Genomic DNA, 16,880 nt, shown 5'->3' with positions numbered 1-16,880 from the left:
CTGCCGAAATAAGCTTTCTTTCTTGTTTATAATTGCTTCGTTTACTATGTTCTTTTTGGTTCGCTATCTAACATATATCCAATATATTTCTATATTTCTATATAAATATTTAATATTTATTCAGAATCCCCCGATTCGCATCGCACCGTGAACTGTCACTTTTTGGCAGACCTGGCAAAGAGGGAACTGTCAAAGTAACGCCGTCTTCGCTTCCCACGCCCGTACGTAAACAGAGGCGAGAGCAAAGCTCTCTCTCACTTTCTCTTATTCTCGGTTAGTGTCGGCATTGCCAACAGCTGCGACAGCGAGGAGAGCTTTGCCGCCCCCAAGCAGCTTACTGAGCTTTCCGCCTGCTGCCAGCTGTTCGTCAAAGCATTACAAAGTGCTGCCGGCTTACCTCGTCCTGCGGCCAGCGCAACGGGACCTGCTGCTTAAATGCCTTTGCTGGAGCTCATGGGGCTTCAGTTGGTCGCGAGACTGCGTAGCTGTTGGTAGCCTCCTCAGCCTCCTTAGCCAGAGCGGGACACAGCGACAGTGTGGCAAGCGGAAGCGGGTCAGAGAGATAGAGAGGGAGATAGACTCAGTGCTCAGTACCGTTAGATTCAAACGAACGGATCTCAAGGCGTAGAACGCGTCGCGTTGCCTCGACTTTAGTTATATTTTTTTGTTTTTTTTTTTTTTTTTTTTGAGTGCACCATGTTTTTGGAAACTTGAAGTACAGCGTCCTATTTCATCCGAAACAGTTGCAGCGCAGTAAATGTAAGTCCGATCTCTGTGAATTTGTTGTGATTAAACCCTGTGCTTATGTGGTCGCGTTTATGGCCAGGGCCAAAATGGTGGGAACTGGTTCATCTGTTGGCTGGCCGCGACGATAACGGTAACAACGACTGCTGTCCCGATCGAACGGTAACCGCGTACACGTAAAACAACAGGTGAAACAACGTGGGCAAATGAATGATCCAATGGGGGTGTCCATATGTCTGTGTATATATTCTTGTGTTTCTCCCAGAAAAACAAAAAATTCCACCCACAAGTTCGTCTAAGCCCGGCGGCTAAGCCAACTTGACAAATGAGCCAGACCTGGATTTGGGAATTACTTAAAATATGCTCGGACTTAGGCCTCGGAATTGCTCGTCTAATCCGAGGGGTTGAGATGCCACGATGCATACATATGGATACACGTCTTGGGGGGGCAGGTGGAGCTCCTTGGGAACAAGAAGTTCGATAGATGGAGATATAGGTACAAAAAGTGATATATGTAGATGGATAGATAGTTATGTTGGCATTACTAAAAAATCATTGAAGAATTGAAACCATATAAATTGCTGTCGAAAAGTATGCTACAATATGTTGGCCTTACAAAAAGGAAGTGCTTGATCATTTTCTTCTTATTCTTAATTGATTTCAAATCCAAAGCAATCAAGGATGCTACAGATATCACTTGGGTTCTTCAAACCTTTAAAAAGGTGTCTTAACTAATGCTGCAAAATTTAACATTGTAAAATTAACAAATTTATAGTGAATTTGATAGCTAAGGAAATGTATTTTAGACACATTTTGAAAGCCCAAATTTTTTGGACCACTCCAAAACTAGTAATCCTTGACACTTTTATGTTTGTGCTTTAATTAAAAATATTTTCTGATATTTATATTATTTGTTATTCCCATTTTTAAGCTTTAAATAAAAATAAAATATTTATTTTACCCATTTGTAAGCTTTTATTACATATATTTGCTGATAAATATTAATTAATATTGAAGAACTAATTAGTAATAATTATTATATTGATGTTTTTTTTAATATTAATATTATTATTTAAATACTAAAATTACTTCTACACCCTTTGGCTGTATTTTATAAAAAAAGACATGCTGTCATAATTATTATTATTTTATTTAATTTTATTTCAATTAACAGGCAACCTTACAGCTAACATTTTTTTTTAAAGGAGACTTGTAAAAATTAAGCGAGCTTATTAGTAAAGCCCTTACATTCAAATTGATTTTCATTAAAGTCTTACAAAGCAAGGGATTTATTTAAGCGGATTACAGTGCATTGTTGCGCACACATAAAAAATAATCCCTTAATAGTGCTGATAAATATTTAAAGGGCTCTTTCAGGTTGGCATGAAGCCATCGATTAAATTGAAACAAAATTGCATTTAAAAAGTAGCAAACTTAAGGCGTTTAAAAATGTAAAGACACATAACAAGCTCTGTGCCTTGGCTTAAAAAAATGCCTCATCAATTACACATCGGTCAGCGGATTTTCAAGTGGATTTTAGAGGAGCTATCAAAGGAGGAGGGGGCAGGGCTAGCTCTCCAACGTCCTTCGGTGTTGGCGGTTGTCAGAGTGGCCATAAATGTGACACTAAGTTAATAAATTTATGGCTAAAACACACCCAACTGCTTGTCCGGTGATGAACGGACGCATCGCTGCTAATTTCCCAACGCCAGCTCCGCCTCATTTCGCATTTCCCATTTGCCATTTCCACATTACCCTGGCTATTTCAATTTCCATCACTCCCGATTGTGGGCGATAAGGATGAGAGGACATGGAGAAATATAAGTTATACAAACATGGGTAGTAGTAGTAAATGCGTTAAAGCCCTCAATTTTGATAAGTGGGCTTCAACACATCAAAATATGAATTAACTTTGTTGTTTTTCTCCAAGTGTACTCGTTGGCGTATTAATAATATTTTTATTGGCCGCTTATTTGCCTTTCCCTCCCCCCTGACTTGACCTGGCTAACACTAGTGTATATACACACACACTAAATGTTATTTGGGCTGTCTTTAATTAATAAAGAGAGAGAGTGAGAGACAGGAGGAGGTCAAGGAGAAATTGGTTGTGGTATCTAGTAGTATTTTTATCCAATTACTCAGTCATCAGGTGCATTTGATGCGGCGGCATAAAGTTTATGATTTTTTTTTGGTAACCGTAAAAGCCATTTTAAGGCCTTGCCTCATTGACTTGAGCTTGTTCGGGACTCGCAGCTGCCTAACAACAATTTGCACTTTTATTTTCACAATTTCCCATACACACACCTCCCTGCCATTATGGCACAAAAGTCCATTGAATATTCATGTGCCAAATGTAATCACAATTTCGCTGCTGCTGCCGGCTGTGTTGCCTACTTTTTGGCGCGGAGGTGAGAAATGAATTTGATGGGTTGACTGGCCAAATGGGTGAAGTGGAATCGTTGGACTTGTGCCTACTTCCCGGTCGATTGCCCGCATTCCGGCACAGATTAAAGTGCAGCATTTTATTTCTATTTACAGGCACATTCCGCACTTAATCTCTCTCCGTCAAACCCAATCCCAGTCTTGGCCTTATCTGTTCCCTCTCTCCACCGATTCCACCTGCCAGAGTCAATGGCGCGGCACCCGGCCCCGGCTTAAGCGATGATTTCTGCGATGTTTTGATGTTTGTAACCCGGAATGCAGCAATAAAAATGCCGAGATACATAGCTCCAAGTGGTCCGGACGGACTGAGGAGGAGGTTGATGTGAAAACTAAGCATCTAATGGCGTTAGTTACTTAGCTTCTCCACCCCCCCGCCTTGAGCTGCACATCAATTTACACACAAAAGTTCATTTTGGTGTTGTGCGCGTAAATCTCTTTGCAAATCTCTCATTTCGCTCTTAGCTGAGAATAGGCCCAGGCGATGGTTGGGGGAATCGAAGTGGAATATACCCTGGATTATATAGTGCGAATAGGGGGAAAGAGAAACTAAACCAAGCAGGCTTCCTTCGAATAATCCCGAGGTGGAACTATTGTTGGAATTTAATTTCCAGAGTGTGTTGTATTGGATTATAAAAAACTAAAGCTTTCCCGGCAATAATCCTGACATTTCTGCTTAAAGTCAAGCGGGTAAAAGGTTAATCTAGCTTGTGAAAGATTAATTATCAGGAATATTATTGTAATCAAATTCAGAATTTTACTTGCAATTATCGAAAATATCGCATTTTATCAATAGTAATCGAAAAATCGCATTTTCACCATAGTTATTGAAACAATTGCATGTTAGTAATAGTTATCAAAACTACTGAATAATAATGTTTTCATATTAAAAAGCCCTAATTGAACTTTGACAATCATTGCCAAAAACTTGATGTTAATCGCCAAAGGGAGTTATCAGAATATCGGCTCACTAGCATTCTGATATATCGAAACTATTGCTTGCAGTAAATGATACGATAATTATACCTTTCAAGGGCAACAAAAAATAAATCAAAAGCATCTAAACTATTTAGCATTTTGACAAAATAAAACGTTTGTTTTTATTAAGTTCAAGTCCCACCAAACAGAGCTATCGGTCTAATTGTCTATCATTATTCTGAGATATCGAAACTATCGCTGGCATAAAGGAATATGTAATTCAAAAGCAGTATCACTCTGTTTTGATAGACTTAATAGTTTTTTAATTAAGACCGAAATGTAACTCCAGTGAATGGTATATCTTTCAATCGGATCTGGTGTCCTGCCACCTATGGTGTCGGAAATGGTTCTTCTTTTCGGGATTGACAAGGGTTGAATATGACGGGGGACTTCTCGAGGACATGGAGTAACTTTTGGTCCTGCTATTTGCCCACTCTCGCACACAACAAATGGCATACATAATAAGAAACACAAGAGAGTGGGGTAGACGGATTCCAGGCACTTAACTCTGATAAAGAATCAGCTGAACTCGGCAATGTGACGTTAGACATAATTTTTGCTTTATTTTTATTTTATTTTATCTTTTTGTAGGGCCCTGGCCCTGGCCCTGGCTCAGGTCCTGGTCCTGGTTCTGGCTCCTCTGTTTCTGTTTGTGTTCCAGTTTCTGTTGCTCTTTGCTGTGTTCCCCGACTTTTTCTCCTCTGGGTTGGGTTTGGTTTTTGCTTCCTGCTTCCCTGGACACGCCTCCCTTCTGCGTTTGTTGCGTTCGCTGAAAGGTCGTTGACAATGGCAAAAGGGAACTCGAAAGGGAAATTTATGGTCGGGCATTAAAAGAAATTTAATCGATTCCCCCTGTCTCGGGCTTAGCACGTGTGTGTGTGTAATGCCATTTCCCATTTTCCACTCACCCAATTTCCATATGCCTCCTGTCTCTGCAGCTCTGCACGGCGGGAAAAAGCGTTGACAATAGCAAAGGTTAATAATTATTTAATTTAAGTTTAAAAATTATTTTTGCATTTAATATAAGTATAAATAGACTAGATTTAAGGTCACATCACAAACAGTTTTGTTTGTAAACCAGCAAAATTTACTTTAAAAGAGTCACAGAATTCAGACTTGGGAATTTTAAGAGCTCTAGTTCAAGTCAGAAGAGAGTAAACTTGACTTTGCTTTTACAAGTTTTGCCTTTTAGAAGAAAAGTGCAGTGTTAATTAGCAAATTTCAAGATCAAAAAGTTATAGAAATCAAAATGGGAAATACTAGTGCACTTTAATTCGCTAAAATTCCCAACTAGTTCTAGTTAAAAGAGACTTAACACAATCTCTGGGGAAGCTGATATATTAATACCTCTAAAAAAGCACTACGAACCTGGAGATTTCTCTCAGTGGCTTCCTCGTGCCTCACGGGTCTGGTCCTGTTACCATTTACCATTTCGTTTTTGTTTTTTTGGCAACAGCGGCGCGTGCTTTGGGTTGCATTCGCGTCGTAAAAAGAGTCGACAGCGCCTCTGTCCCCCGCTATCTGCTCCTTATTTTTGCTCCATCCACATCACGTCCCGTCCCCGACTGGCGTTTGGCGTATGGGGTATGGATTTCCTTAATGAAAGCGCCAAAGAAAAACACTGGAAACACAGACTGTGTGTGTGTGAAAGTGGAAAGGCGGGGGGGTTGGTGCGTGTAAAATGCGTAAATTATTTTCCAGCTTTGTTGTCGTACTTGATATTTGAATGCCTGTTGCTGCTCCTGGCTGCCTGCTTGGCATGTAATTAAAAATGTTGTCACGCTCCGAGCTTAAAAACTGGGCAGCAGCAAGCGAGGGACTCCTGGAGGGATCTCTTACATGGCTCGCTCGAGTGATTCCCCCCAAAAGTATGTGGCAAGTTGAGATGCTTCTCCGAAGTCTGGCCTTGAAATGCCACGTCGAAGTAGTGGTCTGAATGTAACAATTAAAGCTGATCACAACAGTGATCAGTGATCACTGAAACCTGACCGAAGTACCCTGTTTGTCCTTGTCAATTACGTGGGCGGGCTGCTTTGAATGTTTTACTTGATGCTAGGCATTCCCCATCAGCAAATTAAGCAGGAAAGCAGGAGAAATTCGCCATAAAAATGCTGTAAGAGAAGGAAATTGCAGCTAATGGCCATAACATGCCCCATAATCCCCTTATTAGGGTCCCTGACTTTGTTTATTTTTTGGTTGTACTTAAAAATTTAAGCATTTTCTTGTTAAGAGAAGGAGATGATGAAGGGACAGAGGGGAAGTACCTGTTACATGTAAAGTTTGTAAATAGTTATAAAATGAGATATTAATAAATAGAAAAATAACAAGTGAATAAATACATTAAAAAAACAAGACAAAAACAATAATATTTTTATTTATCTAATAATTATAATGTACAATACTTATTTCTTAATAATTTATAAGATCCCTTGAAAGTCGTTAAACTGCCTCAAAACCCTAGTAAAAGCTGGTTGCATATCAAAGACTTCTAGTACCCTATTCCTTAACCATTTCTGGGAAAACTCTTTGGCTTAAATATTATTAAAATCCCTTAAGATTGGAAAAGTACTTGCAAATTCTCATATTTCTGCTCAGCCATATAAATATGCTTTTCCTGTGGAGCATATTCTGGCCATCTTTAACTTAAAACGTCAGCTAATAGGCCCGAAATTAGCGATGCAATTCAATTAGCTGCCAGTGGCTGCCAGAGGCCCTTAAGGGCCCTTCCATCACCATCTCCAGCTTTAAACTCCAGCACCATCTCCGTTGCCGAAAGTGACACAGATGCCTTTCATCTGCGCTCAAAACAACGGCGAGGACTGGCTGTCAATTAGGCTGGCAATGGCAACGGCAACGGCTACCTTGCCTCAGTTTCAAGCCTCTTAAAATTGCCCGCCCACAAATCGACAGCCCACCACCTCCTCCTCCTCCACCCACACCGCCCACCGTCAAATGAACTCATTAAACTTAATGAATAACGAGAGATGGGCGGCGGCGGAATAAAAAATGTAAATAAAAAAAAGAAGCCAACAGGCCTGGCGGCATTTGATGGGCTTAAACGCGACGTGGCTTGACTTGTCCCTGCTCAAATCTAATAAAGCCGCGCTCTAAGGTTCCGCCCGCGCAGCCACCACCCCATCCCATGCACCGGGAGAAAGGAGTTGGTCAGCGTGCGATGCTTAGGGCCTATTAAATTGTAATTAAAGACGGCCAGATTGGGCTTGTTTTTTGTCTTAATAAAAAAAAGTGATTAATTGACTGGTGGCGTTTTTTTTTTTAATTGAGAGTCTTGGCGTCCATTTTGAATTACAGAACATCCTAATTGACTTTCTCTAAATAATCATAATTCATAGCGAATTTTATAGGTTTTTTGTACTGGAATTATCCAATTTGATTTGCTTTGGGCACACCATTATTGGATTGTCTAGGATGTCTTACTGATTTTACTATGTCTTAATGATTTATGATTTATGTGCGACAATCGGTATTCTGTTCGTGAACAAATCAAATTTAAAAGAAAAAATATATGTAATATTTTAAATTTTAGTATATCCAACTTTTGCTATATTTTTGAAATATTTTCTTAAATTTGCATACCCAACTACTCGTAATTAAATGTCTTAACGTGCACCGACAGCTGCTTCTGTTGCCTTTCGGCGGAACCCCCACAGAAGCCTTTTGCCAACCGTTTAGAGCTTCCCTCTCTCCCGCCCCTTGACCGCCACAGCATGTGCCTTGAATGGGACGAGGCGCAGGTGTAAGATTCGACCACAACTTGGGCCAGTTTTGGGTGGTGGTGTGTGGTTGCTTTCGTTTTCGTTTAGGTTTTGCGTTTCGGCGGGACAGAGGTTACGGAAGCCAGAAAAGTTCACCGTACGCGCCGTCTGTCTTCAATAGCGCGACTCCTAGAACTTCATCAATAGTCGGGGCACGCATGAAGAGGCAGGGCTAAGGACACGCCGAAAAAAGGGTTGTTCAATTATGCAGAGAGCTGCCGTCAGCTATTTGGGAAAGTGTTGGCCTAGCCAAAAGCTGGCAAAACGTTTGGCTAAGCAATTAATTTTCGCAGTGAATTTAATACAGAGTCACTGCCGCGACTTTTTAATCTCGGAAATTGCAAAGGCACCTTTAAAAAAAAAAACAAAAAAAGCTTTTAAATCTCACAAATGCAAATGCGAATCGGAATGCGAAATCTTTTGGTGTTTGTAAGCAAACACAAAAAACTATTTAAACAAAGCCTGACTCTGCTCCCATTTCGCCTCCCTTGAGGGGGATTCTTGGGTTCAAGGATGAAGCCAGTGCTGGACAAAAAACTAAGTCAAGGCGAGGTCAAGAGTCAGAGCTGGATCTGGATTCCGATGCTGACCACAACCTGAGCCCCTATGCGGGCTCTCTGTGATTATTAAGGCCACATCATTGGAGTTGACCGCAGAAATCAATATATATGTATATTGAGTATTTCGAGGGGTTCAATTAGGACATACTCCAGGCTGCAAACCAAAAAGGAAAACAGAGAGAGAGAGGCAAGAACTCTAAACCGTCGTAATTTTAATTTTAAAATGCTTGCACTAATTTGCAATTAGTAAACTTTTCACTGCTTTCCCCTCTTACAGCTTCCTGTTATTGAATTCCATTTGCCAAAAAAAAAAAAAAAAAATAAATAGAGGAAAATGAGTAGAAGAAGCGGCAGCAGGGGGACTGCCTCGAGTCCCATCAAGATTAATCATACGCACCGTTAAACATTTTGACAGACAACAAAAGTCGCAAGTTGCGAAAGGCGACCCGCTCTTATTTGATTACGGTTCGTGTGCATCTAAATAATATATATATAAATATATAATATATATATATATAACATATATAGAATTACAGCTGAGGTTAAAATAATAGGACTTTTTATTAAATATTCACAGCTACAGTTGGGCATACCATATTCATTTAAGACTTAATTTCTATTATCTTAAAAATATATCTAGGTAAAAAATCTCAATATATAATGAGAAAAATATCATGCTCAATATTTTATAACAAAATAAAATCGAAAATTATCACATTTATCGGTTATATATAGATTTATTTATCGCAATCCCATCAAATATAACCCTTAATCGAGACTCTACTATCGTTTGTTAGATCACAAACGCAGCTGGTTATTTAAACAGTTTGTTTGAGTTTGTTTCACATCGAAAATATTAAATATTAGCTCTTTCAAAGGTTATATATAAATATTACAATTTATTTTATTGGTAAAATATCGATATTATTTTCGATAGTTGCTTTAAAACATAATATATACTCGATTTTAAATATAAAATATATATTACAGTTATTTTTTTGTTTACTTTTAAGTAGCCTCTTAACTATAACCAAATTACTCATGAATATTATAATTTATAAAATATCGAAAAAATATCGAAAAAATGTTATTAACCTTATTAATTTACTTGTATTGTTTTTAGAAAATATGTATAAAACAAATATAAAAGAGGTAATAAAAATTAATCCTTATAACAAAATGTAAGCGGAAACCAAATGCATTTCTAGCACAACTCTTGGGGGTTTTTAGCCTTCTTTTCCGGATGTATGGTACATACATTCACACATACCTCTAACATTTTTAGGTACATGTTCCTTTGACTGTGTGTAATTGTTTAGGCCGAGACGCCACAGGCCATTGACCAAAATCAATGCGCTCCACTCGACTTTCCCCGTGGTGCCGGGGGAAACTCGACTTTCCCCCTCGGTTTTCCAGGGAATTTCGGTATCTGTGCCCAAAGTTGCTTTGAAATTTTTGTTGCTATTGACAATTGCCGACGGCGACGGGGCGACGATTGCAAATTGCAGCACAGAGAGCCAAGTCAATGACCGAGGGCGAGTGCAGTTCCCAGGAGAGGGCGGTGGGGCGTGGCAGTGGGTCTTTACTTCTGCTGTCGACACGACATAGACATGGCCGCCGCACACACAGGCCGAGCCAATGCTCTTTGACTGCACACTCGAGTAGAAACTTGTCAATTTCTTTCCAGCAACTTGGGCCATAGCCATCCATCCATGAGCTGCCTGCCTGCTGGTTCTCCTCAGAGTCCCTGGTCCCTGTTATACGTCCTAACCTTCCTCGTCGTCCTCGTGCTTGTCTTGGTCTTCGTCCTGCCGATGGCTTGCTCTTTTATAGTTCGTCTTGTTCAGGCCAAAGTAGCAAAATCAAATAAAAGAAACGACCGACAGATAAGGCCGAAGTGCGAATCCCCTTTTTAGAGCTGGGATTCTATGGCAAGGAGAAAGGGAATCTTTTATTTTCAATTGAAGAAACTTTATCTCTGCGCAGCCGAATGTCATTCCAATGCGGCCAAAAAGGCATGCCAAATTGATGCAATTTTGCAAGTCAATTTGTGGTTGCTTCGGTAAGAAAATCATATTCTTTTTTTTTTTGTTATAAATTCTATATCCTTATATTTTTTTACTACTACTTTTCTAGCTCTCTTAAGTCTCCGCTGACGCCTCTCTGCCGCCTCCCTGCCGCTTCCCTGCCGCCTCTCTACCGCTTTTCCTCCCTTCTATCCATTTCCTTTAAACCGTCTTGTGGCTTTCATTAACAGCGCATCCTTCTCAGAGTGTCCCCGTGTCCATCCTGTAAGAGAAAAATACAAAAAAATCGATGCCCAAGCCGCTTGAGAAGTTGCCAGCGTTGCTGATTAGCCAACGGCTTGCAAAATCAATTTCCGTTTAGAGTTTGTCCTGCAAGAGGATTCCCGGTTTCCCGGATCCTGTAAGCAATTACTCTGAGTGCGCGAATCATGGTGTCTATCATCCATGGTATCATGCAGGCAAGTGTAAGTGCAATTATTTGCACGCTTTGCCCGGTGATGACAATCCTCTCAACTGAAAGTTGCCTTGATTGGTGCCCATTAAAATAATTGAGTTGCACACCCATAATGCTTCCTCCTGCAACAACTCTAGCTAGCTCCGATTACCCATTGAAATTGGAGCGCTTATTGCGAAAATTAAATAATTGTGTAATTATTGAGGGATATTTATCTGGGCAGGAGCACCGGGAATGCCATTAGAAATGCCATAAATATGGAAACAGCGAGACGTCGCACAGTAGCGCCTTTTCTCATTTAGCGTTGCAAAAATCATATTTTTTGAACCAAATAAGGTAATCGAATAATTTAAACGGCATGGGACAGGTAATTCTTGTAAAATATATATATGTACTGCATGAAGTACCACGCCCACAAATACGCCTTTTTAAAGGGTATCAAAGTGAAAAAATAATTTTTTTTCAATGAAAACAATTTTTAAACAAAAATTTTTATTTAATTTTTTATGTTTATTTTTATGTATTTGCTCAAATAAAAATAATTTGAAAACTGAAAAAAAAATTTTTTTTTTAATTCGAAGTGTAACCGCCACGCGCTACAGTTAGTATATTTCTTGAAATGTATGAAATTGTGTCGGTATTTTGGTATATTTTACCCTGAGTTGTTTTGGTTTTTTGCGTTGCATTTCCGCAGACGCAGCTCGACGCAGCCGATGAAAGTTAATTCTGATCCAGGAAAGATCCACGGAACTTGTAGTCATAGTGTAGTCAGTGGCCGGCATTGGCGTCAAAAGATATAGACTACTTTAGGCAGAAAAAGGTGAAAAAAATGGACACCTGGCAGGTAGCGATTTACCTGTAGAAGCCCAAACCAAAGTGTCGTTTTTTTTAGGTTCTTTAATAGTTTATGAATGTATCTATCATTTAAAGTAAAAACCATGACCATTGGTTTTATGGTTTTTTTGTAATATTACCTGAAAGTCGACCAATTTACACATTTTTTTTTGTATGATGCAAAAAACGAAACAAAGTTCAACTTTAAATGCTCATAACTTCTACAAAAAAAAACTTAAAATTGATTTTATTGCAGATTCTGAATCCTTGTTAAATTTCCTGTCGAATAAGTATGGTTAAAATCGTTTTTGCGAACATGACTTTTTTGATTTTTGCAACGCTAATTGTTCGAGAGGCGCTACTGTGCGTCGGGGGATATATGTACATGTACTGGAGTCATTAAGGCGGAAACACGCACGGCGGCGGCGGAGTCGTGACCAATTGAACCCAAAATCGATAGGGGTTTAGTGTGAAGAGATTCCTAGGAAAATGGGTTCTGGACAAAGGCAATTGTATCTTTGGATAAGGGTATATATATTTAGGGAGATAAATAAAGCTAGGGACGGAGAAATAATATTAATAAGAAAATAAGGATAGCTTTTGGCTTGAATACGAATTTTAAATGCAGTCTAAAGGGTATATTCTGGATATTTTAACTTTAAAAATAATTAAATTCTTGAAATCACTAAGTTCTTAGAGGCTACAGGATAGATGAACTCTAAAGACTTCTATGATACATAGATCTGAAAGTTAAAGATCCAGAATTTCTTGAATTTTGCCAAGTTCATAGAGGTTTTTACGATATCCTACATCTAGGCACACCTATGTAAGTCTCTCTCTCTCTCTTTAATTCTAGGAATTTGTTTCTAAATGTTTTTGGTATATCTTCAATCTCGTGACACCTAGATCCTTAAGATTAAGCTAATATCGTAGGATTATAAACTCTAAAGACATCTAGATTTTTAGAATTTGGATAAGTTCGTGGGGATTTCTGGGATAACTGAACTCTAGAGGCACGTAAATCCATGGAATTAGCCAAGTTCGTAGGGGTTTTTAGAATAACTTAAGTCTAGAGCACCTAGATCCTTGAATATCGGAGGGGTTTCAGGATCTTTGAACTCTAAAATCACTGAAATCCTTGACATTTCCCAAGTTCGTAAGGGTTTCCAGGATATCTGCTTTGAAATTATTTTAAAATAAAATAAAAATTTCCCTGGAAAGAACAAAGATATCCTAGAACCCCTAGTGCTAAGGTTATGTTTCATTTTTACCCTGACAAATTGGAATCTTCCATCACTTTTAATGGCTAACTAAGTAAATTCCTAAAAATCGATTACTCATATTGATAGATAAATAAACTGATGATATCCTAGGGTATTCACCGACACTCTCTCTCTCTCTCTCTCTCTGTGTGTGGGTGTGTGTATCGATACCCTGTTTGGGTTGGTTAAAGCGAGCGAAAACAATAAACATAAAATGCACAAATACGCACACACACACTTGCAAATGGGATTGCTGTTTACAAAGTAGCAGCAACTGGCTTATCAATTTCCATGTAAACCCCCGCCACACACACACACAGACACCCCCTCATAGCACATACCTTTGTTGCCTTACCTTTTTGTGTGCTTATTTGCCTGCGCTCTGTGCTGGCAGCCATAATCAGTCAATGCCGCAGCAGTTGGCCAAAAGAGCCTCGCCTCGCCTCGCCTCGTCTCCGACAAGTGGGCCAAAAGAGTGTGCCGGGAATGGGTCTGTAAAGAGCCTGATAAAAGTTTTCAAGTGCCCGGGAGTCCGGATGTCGTCTCAGTGCTAATTTATGGACAAAAAACCAAGCAGATGTACAGAGGAAAAGCTCAAAAATTGAATTGAAATAATGTACAGATGTGAGGCATAGGCTCTACTTTCCAGCTATTGGAAAACTCACAAAACTTTCCGCTCAGTGTGCGGCTTTAATGCCGCATATATCCGCCATTCAATTCAGTGCCATTGCTCGCGACTTCGTTCTACATGACAAATTTTTATGGCCAAATAATTTGGCTTTCTCTCTCGTTGATTTTATGGCCCAGTGGGCGTGGGACCGGTAGGCGTTGGGGCGTGGTCGGCTATCAAAATCATTTGTTTGCTAATTAAATACACTTGCACTGGCGCACGTTGAGCGGCAGGTTGCGTGTTGATGAGCGATTAACTCGCTCAGTCATTCATGTCCTCTCTCACCCCCCCCCCCCCAGGACTTTAGCATACTTTCCAGCGTTCCGAAATGAGCGATAAAACACTCTCGCGCCGAACGAAATTAATTGAGAGTCTCCAAACAAAAAGGCTATTGAAATGAGCATCCATTTCCGGTGACCGGAAACATTATTTAAAATGCATAAAAAAATGGAAATGGAATTTTGAGGGAAAACTTGACACAATCTATATCTAGAGGGATTTCTTTATCTCTCTAATTGTCTTCACAATTGTCTGACATTAGTTTCCTTGGACAAAATGTGTTTTTTTACCTTTTTGGAGACTAATAAATGAGTTCTAATTAGAAAGTTAAGTTTAACCCAAACCAGGCCAGGAGCCTAAGCACGATTTATCGTCCTTAAGGGATGCCTTTAATATATACAACATTTTTTGTATATATAAATATGTATAAAATATAATATATAAAATATTAAACAACTTACTAGTTTTTATCCGATACTTATAATTTCTATATGTCAAAATTTACGATATTTTTGATTTAATATTAAGTAAAAATATATTGTATGTACATTTTTTTCCTCTCAGGGGCTAGTTTTTAAATCATAAAAGCCTCTATAACTAGCTTGTCCTTGAAGTTAATAATATTTATTCAAAGAATTCGTTGACCAAACTATTCTTAGAAATAACCTTTGTGCCGTAGTAAATATTCGATTGGTTTTATCATTAAATAATGCATATAACTACATATATTTATACATTACTTCTTGACTGAAAAGGAATTGCCACTCAGTGAGCTTTGGAAAGCATTCTCGAAGGATTTGAAATGCCTTTGACTTTGCTATACTCCGAAATATATGTATAATGAATTGACCAGAGCCCAGGGCTTGGGTGGTGAGAGAAGAGTTCCTGGGAATCAGAATCAGCCAAAAGGCAGGTACTTAATTACTTTTCGGTGAATTCAATTGGCTTGTTCATTTAGGCTTATTCTTCGATCGACCCCCGCAAGCATTTTGATTCGCTCACTAATTGGATGCCAGGGCCAAGGACAGGGAAATATATCAGGATATATATCAGAATACACAACCCAATATATATATCAGTATACATTTCATATGTAAATAAATGAGACGACAGACATGCTTTGAATGGATTGCACTTTAATTAAATCGAATCGCCAGTGCAGCCTTTCCGGTCGAGGGATTTGCATCCTAAAGTGATTTCCATCTCCTCCTCCTCGAAAGGTAATGCCCAGGACACAGTTGAGGCTCGCACTTGAGCCAGGCATTTAATTTGGCGCTGCTTAATTAGGAAAGTTTCGGGAAGACGACGCCGAATCGGGTGTTGAACAAGCGATAAATAGAGGAGAGGCTGCCGTGAGGTCCTGGGCCTCCTTATCCTGCCAGACCTTGAGACACACGCAGTAGCAGCAGCAGCAGCTGAGTAAAGTTGTTGCCTGTCGCTTCTGGTTGTCACTTGTTAAACGCCACGTTGTTATCCTTGCTGCCGCCTTGCTGCTGTTCCGCTCGAATGGGCTCGTAGGGGGAAATCAGTATTAATTACTCGACTCTCTCTCGCTCTCCCAGGACATGTGTATGTATGTATGTGTACGCATGCTGCTTGTGTCTGAGTCCTGTGAACCGTAAATGGCGGCGTAGAGCTTGGGCAGCAGTGGTTACGGCTTCTATAAATAACCGTAAAGCGTAGTTTATAAACAATTAGGTGAATAACTCACAGTTAGAGCGAAAGCAGATCAAGAAGGAGTCTCGCACAGCATACACTTTTTTTCTCTCTAAATTTAAGGGATATTTATCTTGAATTAGAGAAAAATAGAGTTTATTTTAGGTTAAGTAACTATGTAATAACAAATATTTAATAGCACAAACATGTATCTATATGTCTACTGTCTATACTTTAATCTATGGAGGTTAAAACCAGTTAGGAATTATATGTGCCTATGTGTGAGATTTCTTTTTTTGCTTCACAAATTTTAGGGCAAATTCGCCAAGGTTTTTATAATGGAAAGGCAGTGAACAAGGTAAAATAGATAAAAAATGTTTGAAGAAAAATATAAAAATTATATTTATTACAAATTGGAGAACCAGTTGGAAATTATAACAAATTTTACAGCAAATTTGCCAAGGTTTATAAGAGAAATTTATCAGAAGGAACTGAACAAGGTTAATCAATAAAAGTGTTTGTAAAAATGTAATATATAATTATATGAATTAAAAAATAATAAAAATGAACTCTAACCAGAAAGAAAGCCAACTTTGGCCAGCCAAAGTTTGTATACCCTTGCAGGTAACAATTAAAATATATCATAACTAAGCCAAAAATGCATTCATTAATTTCGATTCGGAAAGCAGTTTTGTGTTAGTTTTTATTAATTTAAAAAAACTGCATACCAAATTTAAAATTTAAAGAAATCAAAATTTTTGGCCATTTTTGCTAATTTTAATGATGTAACTAACCCCTTATCAAATTTCGCAAAAATGTCAAAAAAATCTATTTCTTCCTGACATATCTAGAAAGATTCGCATGTTAATGCTGATCAAGAATATATATGGTTTATGGGGTCGGAAATGATTCCTTGACTTAGAAAAATATTATTTTGTATTATAAAATCTGATTTTTTATATTAAAAAACTTATTCATTATTTTGAAATTAACAAGAAATGAAGCTAACTTCGGCATGCCGAAGTTTGTATACCCTTGCAGATTGGTTTTGATGTTTATATTATAGATTATAATACTGAAAACACTCACAAAACAAAGTTTCATTACTATTATGTTTACAGTTTGACAGTTACAGTTTTACATTCCCAGCTTTACATTTTATCTACATTTACCGATCGTTTATATGGCAGATGTATATATA

The 16,880-nt window shown here is 38.6% G+C and overlaps 1 protein-coding gene across 1 annotated transcript in view; it reads left to right on the top strand.

Annotated features, from left to right (window-relative positions):
* The first annotated feature begins 483 nt into the window (after nucleotides 1-483).
* LOC108083375 (uncharacterized) overlaps nucleotides 484-16,880 on the top strand; it is a 39,622-nt gene continuing 23,225 nt past the window's right edge. The window contains exon 1 of the mRNA XM_017179121.3: nucleotides 484-759. The gene's annotated coding sequence lies outside the window, so the exon portion shown is untranslated. The remainder of the gene's footprint in view (nucleotides 760-16,880) is intronic.

This window comes from Drosophila kikkawai, chromosome X (assembly GCF_030179895.1).
Source record: "Drosophila kikkawai strain 14028-0561.14 chromosome X, DkikHiC1v2, whole genome shotgun sequence".
In the NCBI taxonomy this organism is placed as follows: Eukaryota; Metazoa; Arthropoda; class Insecta; order Diptera; family Drosophilidae; genus Drosophila; species Drosophila kikkawai.
Note: the sequence above shows the minus strand (reverse complement) of the source record. Positions and strands in the feature narration are given on the sequence as shown.